The 24,216-nt window shown below is 41.3% G+C and overlaps 1 long non-coding RNA gene across 1 annotated transcript; it reads right to left on the bottom strand.

The window, feature by feature from the left end:
- Positions 1-537: 537 nt before the first annotated feature.
- Positions 538-11,120, bottom strand: LOC138984180 (uncharacterized). Its single transcript, XR_011461441.1, has 3 exons — positions 11,005-11,120; positions 7,370-7,475; positions 538-708 (listed from the first exon to the last, which is right to left on the bottom strand). It is a non-coding gene; the product is annotated as an uncharacterized lncRNA (long non-coding RNA).
- Between the last annotated feature and the right edge of the window lie 13,096 nt (positions 11,121-24,216).

Raw genomic sequence — 24,216 nt, 5'->3', positions numbered from 1 at the left:
GAGAAATGTAATGGGCCATATGCAAAACAGAGACTACAGTGTTCAAGAATTATCTAGAAATAGTGTCTTGGTGTCAGTCCTAACAGCAAGAGACCAAGAGAAGTATAGCAGGGGGCCTCGTGCTATGCATTCCTCAGCAAAAAGTAGAACCTTATCAACCTAGAGATGAAGGCAGAAAGAACCTCTGGTCCTTGGGCATCCTTGGGCAAATCATTTACTTTTCTGGGCCTTCACTCCCTCATTGAGAACTTGAGGTCCTTGTTCAAGTCCCCAAATTTTCAAGACTCAGGAGCATGTTAATATGCTAATATTAATATCACATATTATTATGACACCAAGTAGCCTTAGTCCTACACTGAGCTGCAGGTACAATTGATGTATGTTTGTCTCCAGTCCATAGATTTGCATATTCACTAAGGATGAATCAGTCAAGGGCCAAAAATGGGAGTTTGAACAGCTGTAGAATGTATTCTTTGTTACAAGGCAACTTTTCACCAGAAAACAGAGAAGCTTATCTAAAAACTGCCATCTGGTGTTTGCATGGGTGTGGAGTGCTGGAGAGGGGAGGATGCTCCAGGAGATCAGGGAGGGGGTTGCTACAATATCTGAACCAATCAAAGAGCCTTGGAGGCTTGAATGATGACTCTCTTCACGTGGCCACATTTTCTCTTGTTCTTCAGAAGTCATGAGTTAGGTAATTTTTTTTTCCTGTGAAAAAAATAAAAGTGAAAATGCTCCATAGAATATAATAGCAACACACATCTCAGGATTAATTACTGCTTTTAAAAAACAAAGGGAAAGAGACCTTGCCTGTATAAAAGGCTGCGTCCGTGTGTGTGTGTGTGTGTGTGTGTGTGTGTGTGTGTGTACTTAGTTGCTCGGTCATGTCTGACTCTTCACGACTGCATGGACTGTAGCCTGCCAGGCTCCTCTGTCCATGATATTCTCCAGGCAAGAATACTGGAGTGGGTTGCCATGTCCTCCTCCAGGGGATCTTCCCAACCCAGGGATTGAACCTGTGTCTCCTACCTTGCAGGCAGATTCTTTAACGTCTGACACACCAGGGAAGCCCATTAAGGGCTGAAGAGCCACAAAGAATTTTGGGAGAAAAGTGGCTGTTATTCTGTCATAGCCACATATACAGCTTTTCTATAAAGATAACAAAAAATTCAAGCCTTTTAAGAATAGAATGCACAGGCATTGGCTATGAGATCACACATAAGCAAAATCTGAGTTTCTGTTCAGATAAGTTGCCCGAACTTAGAGGGAATGGTAGGCTGAATGCCAAATGATGAAAGGTGAAGATTTTCAAGAAGGGAGGGATCAGTTGTGTCACATTCTGTTGACACGGCTGGGGAGTGACCACGGGATTGAGCAACACGAGGGACATTGTAACCTTGATGCAAAGTTTTTCTCTAGTTACAGTAGGTTTAAAAGAGAACCCAGGGCGAGAACTAGAGACACCAAATGAAGAAAACTCTTTGATTTGTTGACCATTTGTTATTATACCAAGTGAGTTGCAAAGGATATAACCAGAGAGAAGCCTTCTTTGAGCTCTGGGTATAACTGCTTTTTAAAGCCATGGAGAGTCAAGGTCACTTGTGATTATAATCTTTCAGGAAAGTGGCTTCTTAGAAAGTTTATACTCTCATTCGAATGTTTCTCCTTTTTGACAAATGCTTTATGGACTACAGCACAAGGTGACCTAATGAAAACTCCTCCCACTGTGAACTGGAGCTTTGTATATATTGAATATAATTACAAGTGCTGGTTGGCTTGATTGGTGCTAAGCGGGATCCCACAAACAGAGCAGTTCAGACTTATAACCTTTTCTCCCTTGACTTTCTACCATAAATTTTTTGAGAGTTTCACGGAGTGTCTGGTAACAGCTCTGGCTCCTTCCCTTGCCATGTGGTGACCCTCCTTTTGGAAGAAAATTGGCTCACTGGGTAGGGGTGATGGGCAGGAGGGATGAAATCATTGTTTTGCTTCAGTGTCCGCTCTGCTTGAGAGAACTTTCACCGCCAGGGAGTCTATATTTTTAGAATTAGCATGTTCCTTTTCAATGTTGTGAACATTCATTTTAAAACCTACTATATTTAGTGAAGGTTTAATCATCCAAGTAGGGAAACTAGTTGAAAGCCATCACCTTTCACTCCTTGCTTGTCGAAACAGCCCCATGAAGCTGAGGATGGTAATTTCAGCAACACCTGGTGAGGGCAGTCGACAAGAAAAATTCCGTTTCTGGAGTTCAATGTGAGGAGCAGCAAAAGTCAGTCAGGGTCTTCCCACTCCTGTTCTAGCCCCCTGCCCCTTCCCTCACTGGGACTTGCCTCCTGCAAAACCCTCCCTGGACAGGAGTTGGTGGTGCTGGGTGTCTGCATAAGAGATACCTTCCCTTCCTACATAGGGATTAAGACTGAATTTTGTAAAATAACATGCAGGTAATAGGATCTGTTCATACCATTTACACATACATAAGATGTTAGGAGGCTTCCCAGGTTGCGCTAGTCTTAAAGAACCCACCTGCCAATGCAGGAGACATAAGAGACATGGGTTTGGTCCCTGGGTTAGGAAGATCCCACGGAGGAGGGTAAAGCAACCCACTTGAGTATTCTTGCCTGGAGAATCCCTTGGACAGAGGAGCCTGGCAGGCCACAGTTCACGGGGTCTAAGTGTTGGACATGACTGAGTGACTGAGCATGCGTCCAAAATGTTAGGGATGTTGGGCTTCCCAGGTGGTACTATGGTAAAGAATCTGCCTGCTAATGCAGGAGACGTAGGAGGTGGGGTCAAGCCCCTGGTTGGGAAGATCCCTGGAGCAGGAAATGGCAACCCATCCCAGTAATTCTGCCTGGAAAATTTCATGGACAGAGGAGCTTGGTGGCTACAGTCCATAGGGTTGAAAAGAGTCAGACATGACTGAGCACACACACAGCAAGATGTTAGGAAACTGTGCTCTGAATGATGAAATTCTTGGATTTTTCACGGATGCCATTTATTCCTTCACTTCCTCATTCACTTTTTCTGGCAGGGTCTTCCCCAAACCCATGCCTGGGATTGAAGGTGGGCCAGTCAGAGGAGTGGGTTAAGGAGTTCCAGGCTGAGTCAGGCATGAATAGATGCAGCAAGGCTGCTGGTGGGAGAAGGTACCCACGGGCATTAAAACATGCTCTGAGACACAAATGTATTTTGCACGTTCATTTACTCATTCAGCAAATATTTATTGTATTGTTGTGGGAGATTCGTGGAGCCTGGCACTCCTGGGGAAGCACAGATGAACAGAAAAAATTATCCCAACAAATGTATAATTATGGAGTGAGAGCTCAGAAGAAAAGGAATTGTTCATGAATGTGTAGGAGAGGAACCTGAGGTGATTGGGTCAGTGGAGCAAAGTGATGCTTTTGCTGAGATCTACAGTGCTGCTTCCCAAATTTCGGTGTCTGTGAATCACCTGAGGATCTTTTTCAGATGCAGAGTCCTGGTTTGGATCTGGGCTCTAAAGTAGGGCCTGCAATTCTGCATCTCTAACCCACTCCCCCGTGAGGCTGCTGCTGCTGGTCCATGGACCACATTTTGTGCACAAAGGATTTTAGAGGGTGAGGGAAAGCAGTGGGGTCTGGGGAGAAGTAAGTTTCACAGGGAGGGCCCAGCGTATGCACAGTGCACTTGTTGGTCCTCTCATCCCTTACTGAGGCACAAGGTGCTGGTAAAGAAACTGTTCCACTTTCTTCCATGACCAGTGCTCAGACACTGGTCATCTGTTCCCCTGCCAGGACATTTTTCCCCTTTAAGGCTGCTCTTTATGTTTACTTTGAACTTTATTTTAGCTTTTGTAAATATTAGGGCTTCTGCTTAAAAGGACAAGAAGCTAAAGATATTTTTTTTTCACACTTCTCCTCAGAATTTGCTAGCAAAAAAGAGGATAGAAACATGAATTTACCTTTAAAACTTGAAGACTTAAAGAGTAAACCCCAAAACATAAAATATGAGAAGTGCTCCCAATGCAGTAAAAATCAAACATGGATGCAGAAAGACTCCCAGAGTGGGTGTTTGTGGGTATAGATCTTAGACTAAGCTGGCAGGAAACTATTTTCTTAAGTAGATGGCACTCTGAAGGGCAGAACCAATGATCCTTTCTTTGGAATCACAGGAAGAGCATCTACATATGAGGTGGGGTGGAGGCTGGATCTCTAGATCTTATTTCATCCCACAGAGCAATGGAGGAAGCAGAGCTGAATAAAAATAAAAAACATGTAGAAAATGCCATCTTCAGTCTGTCTCCTGACAATACAGGTTAGAGGAGAGCCTGAACTGTGTTCTTCTGTCTAGCTCCCAATATCTGTAGTCTGGAGAGAGGTAAAGGCTAAAAGAAGTCACACATACATCCTTGTCATAATGAGTTTCTCCCTAAACCACTGAAAATTCCTGCTAGCCTGGAATAGGTCATCTTCTCCCCAACAGGTATCATCTTTAAAGTCTGAGAAGAATGCACTTAATTTAGAGATGAGCAATAAAAAGTAACAAAAGCAGGCTCCATAGAAGACAGTACAAGACAATAGAGGGAGGGGAAGGAGGATATATATGGCAGAAAAAAAAAATCCTCACAATAACAAGTGACCACCAAAATGTTGGAAATTAGGACTAAATAAATGGCTAGAAACTAATAGAACTTAATGAATAACGAAGAGGCTCTAAGCAGAGCAATTGGGAGTTCAGGGGGAAAATACAGAGGTGCCACAGAAGGAGATGAAACAAGAACTTCATAGGGCTCAGGAAGGAAGCAGAAGAGAAAAATAAAGCCATATGGAAATTTAGGCATATTGAAATAAATACAGAGGAGAATAAACACTACTCATGTTAGTGAAGATGAGGTAGGCAGGATTAAGAAAAGCAAGCAAAATAAACTAGAGATTAATCAAGTTAAAATGGATTAGAGAGACTATGAAAGATATGGAAGACAACAGAATTGCAATATATACCTTATTTGTATCCTCTAAGACTTAGCCTGGAGATACTATTCAGTACAATGCTTCGGAAAATAAAAGAAGACATGAGTCTACAAATGAAAAGGGCACACTGTACCCAGGAAAAGCTGGGTCAACACTCTTTGGTTGACCAAACAGTGGTCAACACTGACACACATCTAGGTAAATTTATGAATCCTCAAATAACAAGAAAAATTCTTCTGTCATTCAGGCAAAAATCAAACTATTATTAGGGGGGGTGGATCAAGCTGGTGTTATAATGAAGCAGATTACATAGGAAAATCAAAAGCAAGAGAAGGGAATCATAAACTCCGAGTAGCAAGTTTTGACCTACCATATGATGATAACAATAAGTGATCTAACTTGTCTACTAAAAGAGGCTCTCAAATTTATAAGAAGTGTGAAGTCCAATTATTCTTAATCATACAATGATAATGATAAGATGTAATAATAAGATACACCTAAAATGGTGAAGCCCAGAAAGGTTGAATATAGAGACTTGGGATAAGACACTGCTACAGGCTGAACTGTGTGCTCCCCATCCAGCCCCCAGCTCACATATTGAAGCCCTACCCCGCTCTTGTGATTATACATTAGAGATGATGAAGGGGGTGATTAAGGTTAAATGAGGGCACAAGGTTGGACCCTGACCTGAGAGAACTGGTGCTCTTATAGGAAGAGGAAGAGACACCAGAGCTTTCTCTTTGCCTTATGAAGACACAGAGAGAAGGCAGCAGTACGTGAGTCAGGAAGAGAGCTCTCACCAGAACCTGACCATGCTGGCACCTTGATCTTGGACTTCCAGATTCCAGAACTGTGTGCACCCAGGTTATGGTATTTTGTTAGAGCAGCCAAGCTGACTAGGGAGCTGAGGGAGAGGGAGAAGGAAGAGGAGGAGAAAGCAATCATAACTGTATGGTTGTATTCAAAACAAAGAACATTATATAAAAATGGCACTTGATAATAATGAAGGATGTAACACGATGCAGTTTAACATGATGAATAAACTGTCATGGAAGAGACCCAAAGTACAGGAAACAGGAATAGAAATGCTTGAATAAGAGAAAACTTCAATTCTTATCTCTGATGATAAAACAGAAAGAGCATGTAAGGGTGTGGACTGCCTAATTGATAGTCATTATGATAACTCTTAGGTATACATCAGGTTGTATACTCTGAAAACATATACTTTCAAGTATCAATGCAGCAGTCACAAAAACTAGCTACATGATAAATCACAGAGAAAATGGCAATAAATTCTCCCAAATAGAGATAGATAATATTCTCTGATAAGAATTGTGAAAATTGTCATCAGAAATTGTAATAAAAATAGAAAAAAAAACTTTCCTTACCTCTTGAAAATTAAAGAATAATCATTAAATAATTCTTGAATCTGAAATTGCATAATATTTAGAAAACAACAAAAATTAAAACATAACATTGGAGACTATGAGGCTACTTGCTGAAGTAGTGCTTAGAGGAAAATCTGTAGCATTAAATACTTATAATTAAGAATTAAATTAAGTGAAAAAGGTATCCAACATGGAAGAGAAAAGAAATAATTGAGTGAAACATTAACAGATTAAAGAAGAACTTAATGAATTTGAAGAATTTTTAAAATGGCAAAACTAAGTCTATGAATTGTTTGCTATGCTCATTTTTTTGAAATGATCTTTTATTATGGTAAAATATATATAACACAAATTTGCCATTTTAAAGTGTACACTTCAGTGGCACTAATTATATTTACAATGTGTATAATTTTAAAACTATTTTAAAACTTTTTCATCACCCTAAATAGAAACTCTGTGTCCATTAGGCAATAAATTCTCATTCTCCTCTCTCCAGCCCCTGGTAGCTTCAAATTTACTTTTTGTTTGTATCCATTTATCAATTGTATCAATTTATGTATCAAATCAAAGATATTTTATGTAAGTGGAATCATACAATATCTGTCCATTTTTGTCGGACTTTTTTCACTGAGCATGTTTTCAAATTTCATCCATGTTGTAGCGTGTCTTAACTTCTTTCCTTTCTATGTATGAGTGATAATCCTTGTATTGCATATACCAAGTTTTATTTGTCATTCATCAGTTGGTGGACACTTGGATGGCTTCTACTTTCTGGCTATTGTGAAAAAGGTGCAACATTTATTTTTTAAAGGGAGAAAGCAGAAATAGATGAAAAAAATAGAGAAATAATCACAGATAAATTAGATTACAGGAGATGTATTTGCTCAACCATATACAAATTAATTTAAAAACCTGGATAAAATATATAATTTCTAGAAACTTGGATAAAATATAGAAAATTCTAGAGAATGTAGTTCCAAGACTGGCCACAGAAGAGTTTTAAAATCTAAAGAGATCGATTATACTCACAAAAATAGAAGGTTTTCAAAAGGCTGCTCCTCTCCTTGACTATCAGGCGCCGGTGTTTTCATAGGTGAGCTCCTTTTAACCTCAATCAGTCCACGGCTTTTTAAAACTCTCATAGAAAAAGAAGAAAAGCCTCTGGTTTCTTTTATAATTATGTTGGTGCCAAAGTCTATCATAAACCATCAACAATAAAATGAAAGAAAACCCCAGACTAGTGCCTTTTGTGACTAGCAATGCAAAAGTCTTCAACAAAATATTAGCCAACAGAAAAATAAAAATAAAACATGACCAGGTGAGGTTTATTTTAGGAAGGAAAGGATAGCTTAGTATTAGGAAACCTATTAATACAATTCATCATGCTAATATATTAAAATATAAGTGTTCACACCCTTGGTTGTTGAAAATGTTTGTTGTTAAACTCATGATTGAGTGTAGAAAAATACCTCATGAAACAGAACTAAATTCCTACTGCCTTAACATATTTCTTTACCTCAAAAGTCAGCTTATTGTTTGGCAGAAACCAACAAAATTCTGCAAAGCAATTATCCTTCAATTAAAAAATAAATTTTTAGAAAAAGTCAGCTTATGCCTAATGGGTGAATGACAGATGCACAATGTCCATCACATTAGTGAGCATTAATCTTGGGGTACTAGCCACCTTCAGTGAGGTAAGAGAAGGAAATATGAGGTGTATAAAAAGGAAAAGAGGAGGTAAATAATTGTATTTGCAAATAATATGACTCTGTGCCTAGAAAACAAGGAAATTAATGGAAAGATCATGGCCACTGACAATCAACAAAAAGAGAATTGAGTAGCATGGCTTGATGAAAAAATTAATGGTCTTTATACATATAAACAGTGACAATTGGTGCTAAGATACAATAAAAGAAAGGATCACATGTCCAGAGAAATGATTCTGAAGTTTATCTGGAAAATTAAACACGCAAGACTAGCTAGGAAGAGTCCTGAATAGCAGAATCAGAATAGCAATGAGAAGCATAAAAGCTCTGATGAACACACATTATAAAGTTAAAATGATTATGGCATTCTGGTACTGTGCACAGATAACCACATCCATGGAACAGAAGTTTCATTTCCTTTTTGTGGATCACAATTTTAAAAGTTTGAAAACTACTTGTGTACATAGGTGATGGATAAATTTTCCACAAAATATATGTATACCTATGGCTGATTCAGATTGATGTATGGCAGAAACCACACAGAAATTATCGTACAATTAAAAATTAAAAGAAAATACATATAAGGATGTACTTGTATATGCATTGAAAAGCTTTGGATGTATGTTCAAGAAACTGCAACAGTACTTGAATGGCTGGAAGATAGTGGTGGGGAAGATATTTCACTCTGTGTTCTTTTATAACTTTTTTTTTTCCTTTTATAACTTTTGAATTTTGAACCATTTACACTATTAATCTCTTCACAAAAATAACCTATCATTCCCCCAAGTCCAAGGTAAAATAAATGAATAAGGTAAAATAAATACGGAGGGCGGGTATAGAATGATTTGCTTGGATGACTCCTATAAGGGCTTTGACGAGTTACTTGCCTGTGTCTGGAAACTTCCAAGACCTAAATTTCCCAAGAGAGACTTCGGAAAGCCATATAGGAGTGGATACATTAAAGTTAGGTTTTCATCATTTTCCAAGCTTTGCTCACTCTGGCCTTTCCTCTCTTTAGCGCCCAGTAGGAGACTGGGGCGGCTTGGATATACAGCCTTAATCATTATCACCATCAGCTTCGCTCAGCTCATGGCTGATAAACGCCAGCAGCTGTCTGACTACTTGCAACGCATGTGAGAGCCGGGTGCTTGGAAACGGCGTGCGTAGGTGCATGCGTGCTCAGTCCAGTCTGATTCTTTGCGACCCCAAGGACTGCAGCCCGCCAGGCTCCTCTGTCCATGGGATTTCCCAGGCAAGAATACTGGAATGGGTTGCCATTTCCTCCTCCAGGGGATCTTCCCCACATAAGAATCGAACTGGAGTCTCCTGCGTTGGCAAGCGCAGCTTTCAGCAAAGCCCCCCACCCAAGTTCCTCTTCGTGGTAGATTTTTGCTCCACTTCCTCTAGAGAAACTCTGGAGCCCACCACACACCAGCCAGTTTCCCACGTCTTCAAGAGAAAAAGGCCGTCCTCTTTTCTTCTGAGAAAACACTACAATTTAATGGTCAGCATGAAGAATGTCCTGAGTGTATTTAACTTCGGTTTCAGAGCACAACTCAAACATGGATGTGTTTATATAACCCTTTAAGAGTATTCCCATCAGCAGTCTCTGGTAAGCAGTAGGGGCGTGGCTAAGCGGAATAAATTCCAGTCGGGACGCTCCTTTTTGATCCTGTCCCTTTGGGGAGAAGGCTCTGAGAGTGCCGGGTGGCGGCTGAGTCTTGAAAACCAAGGTCATCATCAAACATTTGCTGAAGCTTTAACAAGGGCACAGATCTGTCCTAGGTCAATATGTACAGAGCTGTACTGGCAAGGAAAGGGGTTCTGATATGAACAGTCTGGAAAATGCCCAACCACCAGTCACTTGAATTGAAAATCTAGACTGAGGAGAACTCAGAATGTCTTCAAGTCGTCAGAATGAGAGGTCATCTCTAAAGAAAGCAGGACAAAACCTTTGCTTTTAACTTGGGGATCACCCAAGAGTCCAGGCTCCTACATGCTCAGTGTGTAACTCTGTCTAAAAAAATTGAAAGCGGAGTTTGTTTTTCTAGCTACTGAGCCTTTGTTATAACAAACTGAGAAAAAAAATTTCAACTCCATTCCTAAAATGGGGGAAGCACCAATTATAAGTAGAAAAACTTCCTCAAATGACAAACACTACAACTGGATTTTACCTTTAAATCTGTTTTGATATTTCATTATAGGTTCTGGCAGCAAAAGATGTGGAGATAAGGAATCTGACAATGTGAATTTATTGTGTGCTGCATACAGCAGCAAGGATGTTTTTCCTAAAAAATCCTTTTGCTGAAGTCCCAGTCTTGCTCAGATCTAAGTAGCTGCCCACATCATTTGATTTCCTACAGCAAGTTATTCTAAGCCCTTGCTCTCATTTCTGTTTGCTCTCTTCCCTTGTTTCTCCCTCTGCATCAGTAGGATTCCTGTTTCTTTTTTTCACCAACTAGCTGTATGGCTGAGAGCCAGCCAGTAGAGTCTTATGGTCCTTTGTCCTGGCCTTGTATGAGGCATCTGAGTCGGGGTGAAGGTGTCCTATGACTTGGGAAAATAAAGCAGCAAATAGCTTCACATTGAGAGCAACCTGCATGGGGCTCTGTTTACCCATTACTTAGGGAGGAAGCTCGTGGTGAGCAAGCAGATTCAGAGCTATTATTGTTGCCACATGATTCAAGGGAGAAATATGCAGCTTTCAAGATCAAAGTTTTTTTTTTTTTTTTTCCCCAAGGTTACCATTGCAACCATCTTTTTTCCCTCTTGATACCAAATTAAAAATTTTCAAATAAACTAGAGGAAGGCATACAGTTTTTGTGGTTATCCAAAAGCTGCTTTTTTTTTTTTTTTGAGTGACTTAAGAATATTTAAGTCACTTTCCAGCTCTGAAAATCATGTGACCATGAATATATGCCCTTCCTCAGCTCAAGAAGACACTTAGAGCAAACTTACGTGCTTTCCAGGCTGTACTTCCTCCCCTCTACAGCCGTCTGAAATCTTCCACTTTGACATTCTGACAGTCCCTGGACCTCCTGGCTTCCCTGCCTGAGGTGAATCATTCCATCTGGACTGGACCACTGCAGGCAGCCTGAGAGTCTCCTTATCTTTAAGGTGTGGGGCAGAATTTGGATGAGAGAACCTCCTCTGGTAGCAGTAGTGATAGTAAACACAAAACTAACCATTTATGACAATAATAGCAGCTAGCATTTGTTGGGCTCGTTTTATGTACTAAGTATTCTACGTACATTATCTTATGCTTTACAGCAAACTACGAAGTGGGTGTTAATACTAACCCAGTTTTTGGAAGAGGAAACTGAAGCATTGAGAAGGCTATAAAACTTGTTTAAGATGGTGACTGGCCAAGCCAGGCTGCACACTGAGGTTGTTTGACTTTCACAACCCACGCTTTTACTTCCTTTATAAATATTTACTTGTGTGTATTCACATTGCTTTTTTTAAAAATTGAAGTATAATTGTTTTACAGTGTTGCTAGTTTCTGCCGTACAGCAAAGTGAATCAGCTATACGTATACATATATCCACTCTTTTTTGGATTTCCTTCCTGTTTAGGTCACCGCAGAGCACTGAATAGAGCCCCCTGTGCTACACAGTTGGTTCTCAGATCATGTGGTTTTATCTGCATATGCACCATCTTTCTCATGAGACTCCTGCAAGGCAGCTTGCATCTTCCTTCATTCTTTCATGCCTCATCAGAATGCTGTAACAATAAGTGAGCAAATAATTTCTTACTGGCATTCTTCTTAGGGGAAAAGAATTCTCAAGTAAACTATTACTGAGTTGATTACCTGAATTAGGATGAATTTTCCCCAGTAGCAGGGTACATTCCACAGGCCTTCAGGTAACATTGAAGGTTCTGAAGGTTTTAAGTCATTCCTCTCTGTCGTTTCTTGACCCTACTTCTGAGTGCTTGAGTTGCCTGGTAGAGCTTCTGAATATGAGAGAGATACACTGCTCACTTAGAAAACAGGTTAATGACTAATAAAGATTTTAGAGTCACTTCCAATTTGATAAGATCAGTATCCTAGAACTGAATTATTTTGGAACATTAAATTTGTTTCACTGGCCTTTAGCCTCCTGCCTAATTCCAATGGAGGCAACAGTGAATTCTCCATAAATAGTGGCTTTTCATGTCTTGTTATTAATTATGGGCCTTATGAAGAGCCAAGAATTTGTTAAGTGAATCACTGTGCTGTATCCCCCAAAGCTGCTGGGACAGTGTTTTACCTGAGCATCTCTAAAACTTTTTATGTGATTAAGTGATCAAGTGTATCTTGATGATGAGACAGTTGATGATTCTGGAGTGTTTATTTTAGACATCTTAAAAATTACATTTTCCAGTGTTCAGTTCAGTTGCTCAGTTGTGTCTGAGTCTTTGCGACCCCATGAACCGCAGCATGCCAGGCCTCTCTGTCCATCACCAGCTCCCGGAGTCCACCCAAACCCATGTCCATTGAGTCGGTGATGCCATCCAACCATCTCATCCTCTGTCTTCCCCTTCTCCTCCTGCCCTCAATCTTTCCCAGCATCAGGGTCTTTTCCAATGAGTCAGTTCTTTGCATCAGGTGGCCAAAGTATTGGAATTTCAGTTTCAGCATCAGTTCTTCCAATGAACATTCAGGACTGATTTCCTTTAGGATTGACTGGTTTGATCTCCTTGCTGTCCAAGTGACTCTCAAGAGTCTTCTCCAACACCACAGTTCAAAAGCATCAATTCTTTGGTGCTCAGCTTTATTGTCCAACTCTCACATCCATACATGACCACTGGAAAAACCATAGCATTTTCCAGTGTCGCTCAGTTATTAAATAATTGGGTTGTATTCAGAGGAAAATAGGAAGATTCTTAATAGTGTAAATTTCTCTGAGATATTAAAAATAAAAGAATGCCAGCAGCTACTCACTCCTTTTTTAAATCGAGGGGCCACAGGGCATTTTGTTTCTTACTAGCTACGTGGGTCAAGAAGCAGCTCTGACGCCTATTTATTCTTCACCTCTCATCTCATTCAGAAAAAAAATGTGACAATTTCTGGTTTTAGTTCTTTTCAATCATGTATCATTTTTCAAAGATGGCTTTTTGCCTGTCATCTTAGAAGAAAGTGTGCAAGGGGAGGAGAGGACAACATAAATGTAGGAATCGCCTGGGATTACTTCCTCCCCCTCGCCCCGTTCACTGCTTCACCATGCATTCCTTTTCTACTGTCCTCACTTTCTGTTTATAGGCAAGTAAATATGTGAGCTCTGGGATCATGCTCTCTAGGTTTGAATTCATCGTGTGACGTTGTAGCCTACGTTAGAAGGTTGACATGAGAATTCACATAAAGTGCCTTTGGGCAGTGTAAGCTCCTAGTGAGTGGTCCCTAGATATTAGTTATGATCATTCTTTCCCTTTGAGGTTCTGGTTTCTTGGCCTACTATCTCTGCCCCTTCCACTATATTTTACATAAGGTAGTCAGATTCATCTTCAAACCATGCTATTTTGATCTTATTTTCAGCTGGTGAAGAATAAAGGAAACTTCCAGTGGTTTAACCATGGCTATGAAATAAAATTCAAATTTCTCATTATGGTATTCAAGGTCTTCTCTAATCTCACCTCAGTCCTTGGCTTTGACTGACACCTCATTCTTTTAGGATGCTTCAAGGTATAGCCCCTGACAAGCACGCTGGTGATTCTGATAAAGGTCGTCTACGGAATGTTTTGAAAAATGTTACTTTAGAGTCTACTGTATGCAATGCATGGTTTTATGTAGAGGTCTTATATCTCTAGATTTTAGTTGCCTCAAGGGCAACAACTTAGTCTTTGGATCTGTGAAGAAAAAGAATGAACATAACAGGCCTGAGATTGCTACTCTTCAGTTCAGTTCAGTTGCTCAGTCGTGTCCAGCTCTTTGTAACCCCATGAATCGCAGCACGCCAGGCCTCCCTGTCCATCACCAACTCCCGGAGTTCACTCAGACTCACGTCCATCGAGTCAGTGATGCCATCCAGCCATCTCATCCTCTGTTGTCCCCTTCTTCTCCTGCCCTCAATCCCTCCCAGCATCAGAGTATTTTCCAATGAGTCAACTCTTCGCATGAGGTGGCCAAAGTACTGGAGTTTCAGCTTTAGCATCATTCCTTCCAAAGAAATCCCAGGGCTGCTCTTAGAAAGTTCTATTTGTGAGGTTAGCGTCTAGGCATTTGGTTTTCAAGGTGCTTAGTTAACTGGTGCAGTTCATTGTGCCTAGAGTTTTGTGCTAACAGTACAATTTATTTTAGAATTCCTGCTTCCCTTCTGTGAGTTTGGAATTTTTTCGTGTGCTAGGCAAGGAGCACCTGCATGACCAGCCCCCTGTAGAAACCTTAGGCACCAAGTCTCTAAGGAGCTTCCCTGGGCTGGATCACTGCACTGTATTGCAGGGTTTTCATTGCTGTGTTACATGTTCTCTCATAGAAGGGAGAGAGCATAAGGAAGTCTACACCTGGAATCCTTCAGGTTCTTCACATGATTTTTCCCTTATGATCTGGCCGGGATCAGGTTTCTTACTACACTGTAAGAAACCTTAGATGTTGAGTACAACTAGGGGCTGGATTCTTTCAGTTCTTCAAGTCAATGTTGAGATATAGGGGTGGTCTTGGGTACCCCTGACACAGTATCCTTTCTAAAACAATTTTTATAGCAAGTGCTCTATAAATCTACTGTGATTGCCACAAGTCTCCCAAGCATTGTATATGTTTACAAATTTTAACAGTTTCTTCTTTGGTACTATTTTCTATTTATTTTGGCTTTAAAAAATTGTATCATTATATAATCAGATCAATATTTTTAGTATATGATAGTTATGAGGCATCCTTTTCACTTTTCACTGCTTATAAAGAATGGTTCTGAATTATGATTTTCCCAGGGTATATGCCCGGGAGTGGGATTGCTGGGTCATATGATAGTTCTATTTTTAGTTTTATTTTTTTAAGGAACCTCCATACTGTTCTCCATAGTGGCTTTATCAATTTACATTCCCACCAACAGTGCAGGAGGGTTCCTTTTGTCCATACCCTCTCCAGCATTTATTGTTTGTAGATTTTAAAAAACCTTTTATTTTGATTGGAGTATAGCCGATTAACAAACAATGTTGTGATAGTTTCAGGTGAAGAGTGAAGGAATTTGTTTGTAGATTTTTTGATGATGGCCATTCTGACCAGTGTGAGGTGATACCTCCTTATAGTTTTGATGGGGGGAGGGTGGGATTGAGAGCCAAGAAGGAAGGGATATATGAGCACATGTAGCTAATGCACTTTGTTGTACAACATTGTAAAGCAACTATACCCAATTTAAAAAAGGAATGTGTGTGTGTGTGGTGACTCAGATACGAGTCGCTCAATCGTATCTGATGCTTTGTGACCCTATGGACTGTAGCCTGCCAGGCTCCTCTGTCCATGGAATTCTCTAGGCAAAAATACTGGAGTGGGTTTCCATTCTTGTCTCCAGAAGATCTTCCCAACGCAGGTGTCGAACCTGGGTCTCCTACGTTGGAGGCAGATTCTTTATTGTCTGAGCCACCAGGGAAGCCCTTAAAAAAAGAGTAGTTCTGGTTTTGTTTATTTGTTACCTTTCCTTCTCTAGATTTCAAGCAAGATTTGATATTGCTGGACCAGTTCTTTCGGGCTCTTCTGATGCAGAATCAAGGGAAAATGTAGAGGGAGAGAAGGGGTGAGTTTTGAGGACTGGATCTGGGAGAAGAGTCTTGGTAGGAGGATCTGAAGGAAAAAGGTAAAAGAGCTTGTGTGATGTGAGGCAACCGTGTGAGAAAGGAAGTTTTATGGGTTGTTGCTGGGGACTGAATCCCTTTACCAGTATTTGAGAAATTAAAAAAGAGAATTTATTGTTTTGAAATGACTTCTTGGTTGCTGAGTTGTTTTTCATTGAATAATGACCCATCCTAAGACCAAATCACATTCATAGTTTAAATCTTAAGTTTTGCATTGATTTTACTTTAGGATAAGAACCATACCATTTTTAGTTTTGAATTCAGCATGTGTTAATCCTTAAAAAAATTTTTGATATTGGCTGATTGCTTCATACACAAGCATTTGTTAAATGCCTTTGGCTTGCCAGGCGTGAGATATAGGGGATACATAGAGGAGCAAAAAAGGACACCTTTCCTACGCCAGAGAGGGAAAGTTGCCTGTACTCCTCATTTCCATTCCCGGGCAGTAAATACTAGTGGCAGAATGTGGGCTCCCCTTTTCTTTGCTGCACCCCATAGCATGTGGGATCTTAGTTCTCCAACCAGAGATCAAACCTGCACTTCCTGCATTGGAAGTGCAGAGTCTTAACCACTGGACCACCAGGGAAGTCCCCAAAGCATCTCCTTTGCCCACCGTGGCATTGTTCCTGACTAGGCGCCACGATGTACAAGGAAAAGAAAATCCGGTCTTTACCTCTAGGTACCCACTAGAGAGTTTGGAAAAAAGGTCCATGGTACTTGTGATTGGGGAAGTAAGTCTCCAAGAGAAGGGCAGCCTGCTGTCTTTCTGAAATCTCTACAAGGTGCCTTTGCAGTCGAATTTCCTAAGGTCTAACTTTTTAGCCCAGAAATTTGACTGGTTGTGAGAGGGGCCTGTTTCCTAGGTGAGGACTCATATCAATCAGCTAATGAGACTGATGTGCCAACGAGAGTGACATACTAACTTGCAACAAAAAAGACCACAGTCCCAGAAATCAAAATACTCATCAGGCTGACCACCATGTTCTATTCCAACAGACAGAACTTATGGCAAACCAGTCAGTAACCAGGATGGATGAGCACAGAACTGACGCTTGAGGAATCCCTTATATGACTTGTATAATTTGTGCTGAGCTAAAGTGGGAATTCACCTCTATAGAGTAACAGCTTTGGTCAGGAGATTTTAAAATCTTCTAATTAAGACTCCTTTTGAGCTGAAGAGAGCTTGGGCAACACTTTCTGCATTTGCGTCTATGGCCTCATTTTCCTACAATTATGTGAATGGCAACCAGACTTTGTGTTGAGTCATCTTTAAAAAAAAAAAAAAAAGATATGTGTGTTTTCAATTGTATTTTAAGGCAACTTCTGCTTGTTTGGGAGCCACTGAGTGACTCTAAGTTGACAAAGCATATGTCTATTCTGATGAGTAATTTTTAAATAATTTAAATCATGAAGCTTAGAGGGTGATCTAATTCCCAGTTTTGAGGTTTGGCAGAGGAGGGCCTCTCACAGCAGGCTTCATGCCTGTATTGGTGGAGGAACCAGGATACACGTTTCTGAATTTTATGACCTTGGATTTCAGTGGTTTATTTATGTAAATAGTGGAGCTGGTGAAGCAATTATAATTCATTTCCTCATTGTCTGATTACCAATTTCAGCTGTTAGTTTTTTACCTTTCTTTAGTTGCTGCTTACTTGATTTCCCCAGAATTAATTAGCATGAATAATTTTCACAAATATGTTGGCTCTTACTAACATTGTAGCACTATCTACTAGTAAAACAGGCCATCCAATGGTTAGAATCATAAATTCATAGACTGCCTATGAGTTTGCATTGTATACTTACCAACACCTCACAGAATTAGTGACTTCCCCAAGGTCACACACCTAGTTAGTGGTAGAAATGGCATAATTTTGCAATTCCTGTGATTTTTCATGTATCTTACTATTTTATTTGTATTATGTATCAGTCTCTCTGATGGAAAATATGTGTTTATTGAGTGCAGGCCTTTGTGTACTTTTGTACCCTGAGTGCCTGGCATATTGCCTAGGGATGAAAAAAGACTTGTATAAAGGATTAGATAAGAAAAAACTTAGGCTTTTTCTTGGGTCCTCATGAGGTTTTTCCCACTACCTCACATACAAAAAATTAAAGAGTGTATTCATTATTTATTCAGCACGTGTTATGCTCAAGGCAATCTGGTAGGTGCTGTATTGAACAAAGATGATAAAGACACAATCCTGTTCTAAAGAAACAGAGATTGTAAGATTAAACCTACTCATGACTGGAATGCAAGGTAGAATTAATGTGCCCTAAAGGAGATACAACTGCATGACTAAAGCAAGTCAGAGAACAGAGCTGTTGTGGGAAAAGGAGAGAAGACTTCACGGAGGAGGTGACTTGATCTGAATCTTGGAGGAGCGTCTCAATTTCAGAGATAAAAATGAGCCAGTAGGTTGGGAGAACAAGGGAAACATAGGAATAGGAAGGTGACTCGGTTTTGAAGCACTGTAAGAAGTCTCTCTTAGGTGTGAGGTGTGAGGGGTGGTGTGTGGATGTGCAGGGGAGTGGGGCAAAGCAAAGACAGGAAGTTGGCTAAGTTCCCAAACAGCTTTACCTGTTCAGGCTCAGGGATGTGCACTTGCCCCATTAACCTCTGTGGTTTTCAAATATGGGAGTGACGACCACATAGGTTGACAACCCATGTAGGTTGTTTGGCAGCAGGAGGTGGGCTGCTCTGGAGGGGCAGGAGAATGAGGCAGTTTGGGAGGTAACTGATATAGCTCAGGAAGGAGTAAGTGAACCACGGGGATGGCAGCAGAGACAAAAAGGAAGGAGTAGCGTGTCAGCCTACACGAACAACACGCCATGGGAAATGCAAGAGGAGGAAGAACCAAAGATGGAGATGCCATTAACAGTGTACATTTCATACTTATCACAGCTTATTAAAATTTTCTGCATGAACACTGATCTTCTTGTTAGTCTGTGAGTTCCTGGAGGACAGGGCCCATGGGATCTGCATCTACCAAAATGAATACAGTAGATGCTTGGTAAGTGTTTGTTGGATAAACAACTGGGACTTAGGAGATTTGACTTGGTAATGGCAGCTGCAGTGTTGATGGAAATAACATGATTGTTTCAGGACGTTCTGGAATTGGGGGATGTCTGTTTTTCAGATGCAATTTCTAGAATTAGATGATAGAAAGAAGTGGGAAACAAGCTGATATATAAGTGAGGACAAGATAAAAAGAGGAAAGAGATGGTATACTTGAGTATAGAGAAGATATAGTAACTGCTTCTTTCAAGATGTCAGGTGAGATTGGAGAGAGAATGCAGCACACACTCCATGGGGGTACAGGGCAGACGGGGAGGACTGGGGTGGGCATGTGGGCTGTGGCAGTCGGTACGTGCTACAGGGGGTGGGGGATCCTGGAATTGAGTGTGCAGGCTCTGGAATCAGACTGCTTGACTGCAAACGCGGGCTCCTCTACTGATTCATTATGTGGTTTCAGTGACCTCACTTTCTCTTACCTCAATTTCCTCTTCTTCAAATGAGGATGATAAAAATACGTGCATAAACACACGTGCAGCACTCAGAACAGAGCCCAGGATGTAGCAAGCACTCCATAAGCATTAGCTACTCTTCTTATTGGAGCCCACTGTGACTGCTTTGTATGCATTATCCCTCTTAGTCCCTTAATAACTATGTAGGTGGCTGTAATCATTTTCATTCCACAAATGAGGAAAGTGAAGTGCAGAGAAGTTTCATAATTTGCTCACATTCACACAGCCATGTGATAGTAAAGCTCACCTAAGACAGATTCTTCCTCAATCCGTCAGACACCCAGGCTGGGGCACTTTCTGCTAAAACACACTGAGCTAGCGAGCTCTGTTAAGACCACTTGTGAGTACTTTAGATTTGATCAGGAGGTACTGGGGGCCTATGGCAGACCTTGGGGCTGGGGAATAATGTGAGGAGTTCCCAGGCCCCAAGGTCTGCCACAGCCCCCTAATACCTCCTGATCAAATCTAAAGTACTCACAAGCGGTCTCAGCAGAGCTCTCTAGGTTAGTGCGTCTGCTGGAAAGATTCATCTGGCAGTCTTGTAAAAGAGAGAAGGCAGGAAGATTGAGGTGCTAAGGATTCAGACCAGAGATGGCTGAGAAAATGACAGGATGTGGCAAACCAGAGTTGAGCCGTGATGGCAGAACCAGTTGAATTTGTGTCTGACATACATGAGATGGACCTGATGGTATAGGATGGAAATTGACTAAAGGGGTAGGTGTGGGGGTGGAGCTTGGAGTTTCAACTTGCAAGTTTCAAACATGGGACTCTAAGACAATATTAGTACCATGTACCATGATGAGGAAGTTGGGAGGAGAGCCACTTGAGTCACTGCCTCCTTCAGAAGTGGCTACAGAGAAGTGACTGTAGAAGAAAATAGTGTCTGAGCGTCAGAGTGGGACACTTCATTACTTTTAGTGGCAGTTTGGCTCTGATGGGAACACCCTTGCTAGCCTCTACTTCACTGTCAATGCAGCTCTGCCTCCCTCCTCCTTTTAGGAAGAAAGCTGATGTGTCGTTCCTTTTTTCCCTGGAGTAGGAAGTTTTCTGTACACAATTGGCACGTGACCTCCTTTGAAAAAGACAGGTAGTTCTTATCCATAGCAAATACAGTGATTTACATTTGAGGAGTTAGGAAAATCAGTTCTGTTGACTTCCTGTTTTCTATTTCAGGCCTCTGAGCAGAACTTCCCTTTTGAGTAGGGCCCAGAAGAAAACACAAAGCTGGAATTTTCTCCCGAAGGTGAACTCACGAAGGGATAAGTAAGTTCATGGTGTGAGGTGTTTGCCTCCCCGCGCTCTCGAAGTTTGTCCTTCAGTTGCTCTTTGAGGAATGTTTCTGCTCTTTTCCTGCAGGTTAGTCCCAAACCTTTAGTGCACCCGGGCGTCGGGGTAGGGGGTCAAAATGTGCTGCTCAGACCAGCTCGTGACCAGATTTGGAGATTACAGTAGCTTCTTCCTTTGACAGTTCCTGAGAGTATTACAGTTTGTATTATCTTGTTCAGGCTTCCTGTCTGAACACTTCATTTTGCTTGCTGGTGGGAAGCTGAACTTTTCAGTTTTTCTTCCCCTCCTCTCTCTTCTTTTCCTCTTTCTCTGTTCATAATTCAAAATTATGTTCACTTTATCATCTTATTGCTTCCTTCATAGCACCCTCTGAGGTGGCTATTACAATCCCCATTTTATAGAAGGTGAGACTGAGGTTGCAGTGAATTGTACTGTCTTTGCCAAAGTCGTTCAGTTAATAACAATTCTGAGCCTGAATCCTCAATCTTTTGTCTTCGGGTATCTCCTGATATTTTTCCCCCCAAACCACATTGCTTTTCTGGTAGTGGCTATGGCCTTTAGGTGGAGAAAGAAATGGCAACCCATTCCGGTGTTCTTGCCTGGAGAATCCCAGGGACGGGGGAGCCTGGTGGGCTGCTCTCTATGGGATCACACAGAGTCGATACAACTGAAGTGACTTAGTAGCAGTAGCAGTAGCATGGCCTTTAGGATGCTGACGGAAAGGAGAGTAAATGGTGGCTGTGAACCCTGATGAGTAAAACAGAAAATGTTAACCAAGGATATGGCTGTGCAATTCTTCAAGCACATAGGACTTCAGGTCTCTTTTTGTGTTACAGACTTTAGAATGATGTGACCAAGGGAGTTATTTCCTGCGTGCAAGGGGCATATCTAAAAGAGTCGGGCGCAGGTGTAGTGCTGGTTCACACGTACTCAGGTGATGAGAGTTCTGCTGGTTGTTGGGCTGAGGATGGTATTTAACATAAGAAGATACTTTGATTTTCCCTGTTCCCCAAATCTTGGCAAGGCAGATGAGTAGGAGGGGAATCAGTTGTTAAGTTGAGGTTGATGGTGAGTATCTGGACTTTAACAGTGCTTCAGTTCTGGATGCAGAAAAAAGGGATCGGAAATTGTGGCTGCTTAGAAGCTGGTAAGGTTGCTCTGGCTTCTTAGGAAGGCATGAGAATTAGGACAGAGAGCAAGGCCTGTGGAAGCCTTGGCTGCCCATTTTGCCTGGCACGTCTGTGGAATAACCCTGCTATGCCAGGGCTCTGGGAACGTTCCTTTGATTTCAGAGGTGTCCTCAGGGCGAGTCACATGACCAGGTTGTCCCGAGAGATAGTAAACTCCAAGGGACCTTAGCACCAGGGCTGGCAGATGTCCTCCTGATACGGACTGTGAGCAGTAGCCAAGGCAGGCAGTGCCCTCTCTTCCTGAATCCAGCCCCTCCCCGCTCAGCCCCAGAGCAGAAGTGCCTGTGAGGGCAGTGGTCTGGGCGCTGGCTTGGGGCCACTGCCCACAAGGCTGTGAGATCCTGACCATTCTCCTTCTGGACTGTCACATAGCAGGGAGTGAAAGCGGGCAACCAAATATCGTGGCGAGGAGGGACTGGCAAACGTGGACCCAGCTAGCAGAAATCTCACCGGCGCAAGAGATGCTGAGACAGGAGGATTTGGGAAGGAAGCTCAGAAGCCTCAGTCCCTGAAAGCACACTCAGGCTTGATATGGCCCAGGTGTGGGGTTAGTATTCCCTGCAGCTGACTGACAGAAATGGGGTGGGATGACACACAGAGGGGGCCTGGGGGTAGAAGATAAACGAGAACACAGTTTTGCAATTGACCAGAGGCTGTCTGGTCGCAGGCCACAGGCCTCTGGAGAGAGCTCCTTTCTCTGTGCATTATAGAAAAGCAACCATGCCATCTGCTCTTAAAAAGTCCAGGACAGAATTTCTATAAACTGGATTCTATTTTGAAGGCATGAAGGAATATGACCACTGAAAAGAACCTCATGGGAATTACTTTCAAAAAGCAGAGAATCATTTTAAGGAGTAGACACTCAACACCTTTTTTTTTTTTTTTTTTACTTCTTCAGGATTTGAAGGATGGGTTTTATTTCAACAGAGAATTAGAGTAGAAGAACAGTCATGAACAATGCAGTAATACGGAAAATTAAACAGTAAACAAAGTAAAGATCATGAATCAGCTAGAAGCCAAGTTTTGCCTTGAATATATAAAGTGTGTTGAGGTTATTAACTGCTTGGTTTTTGAGTCCCAGAATGTTCATGCCTTTGCTCAAAGTAAGAGTCAGCATTTTGCCCAGGGATGCAAAAGTTTTTCTCGTACCTATGTGGAACGCAAAGCTCTTAACTGTAGTAATTAACTTGGGCTTCCCAGGTGATGCTAGTGGTAAAGAACCTGGCTGCCAATGCAGGAGACATAAGAGACATGGATTCAATCCCTGGGTTGGGAAGATACCCTGGGGGAAGGAATGACCACCTTATTTGTCGGCTACCTTTGAAAGTTGGGAGAAACCATTTCATTAAACAATTTAAACAACATGGGAAAGTTACTTTCATTGAGAAACTGTGATTTTTTCAGGAAAGGCCTTCTCCAACAGCACTTTTCGAGATAGTTACAGAAGGACAATCCTTGCCAACAGAGACACTCGGCCTCTAAGTCTGGCTTTTGGAAAATGAGTATGTATTACTTTATTTTTTTTCTAAACAGGACACTGTGAGCTCTGTCATGTACACTATGAAAATAATTGGTGTTAGTACACTTCGTGCCAGAGTTCATGCTTGTTGAAAGGTGATTGGATTCAAACCAGCAGATTTAAAGGTCAACCGGTTGTTCTTAAACAGTGCAGAACTTTAACTCTTTCATTGTCATAGATTTTAACCAAATGGCCATTTTAGGAAGGCGAGACTGCATACTGTGTTTGAACTTTCTGACCTTTTTGTTCTTAAATTTTTTAAAGTTTCTTGAGGATGCAAATAGTCTGAGAAAGGCCTTCTTAGCTGGCATTTGGAAATGGGTGGGAGGAGAGACTTGGTTCTTTTTAAACTACTAAATTTAGATCAGAACTCTAATGGGAGAGTGGACATCACATAAGCAAATGTCTAAATGTCAGGCTGAAAGGTTTCTCTTTTTTAGTAAGTTTTTCAAATTTGTTGGTAAGACTTAGTAATAGACCTCTCTTTCTAATCTTCCCATCTTTGAGTGATTCTTTTTTTTTTTTTTTAAGTTCTTTGAAAAGCCTGATGGAGAAGCCAAAATCTAATTATCAACATTTAACCCAGCTGTTTGATTTTAGCTCCATTTATCAAGTGGGCTTTGGGATTTTGATGACTTTTTTTTTTTCCTTAGTAGTTTTGGATGCATAGGTTAAATGGTTTATTTTGTTGCTCTTCCAAATACCTTCTGCCTACCAGCCTTTTTCCTGGGTTTCTCCAAATAAGTTAGGGGACTGACCTGTCTCAAATCATTAGGGTGAATTGTAGTCAGCTGACGTTAAGCCTTCTTGTCTTTTTTCAGATTAGTGTCTTGGTGAGTCCCGAGAAATTGTTCAACATTTTATTATGAGGGCCCTAGTTTGGAAGCT

Source organism: Bos mutus, chromosome 20, assembly GCF_027580195.1.
Source record: "Bos mutus isolate GX-2022 chromosome 20, NWIPB_WYAK_1.1, whole genome shotgun sequence".
Lineage (NCBI taxonomy): Eukaryota > Metazoa > Chordata > Mammalia > Artiodactyla > Bovidae > Bos > Bos mutus.
The sequence above is the reverse complement of the archived record's forward strand: the minus strand, read 5'-3'. Positions and strand labels throughout refer to the sequence as shown.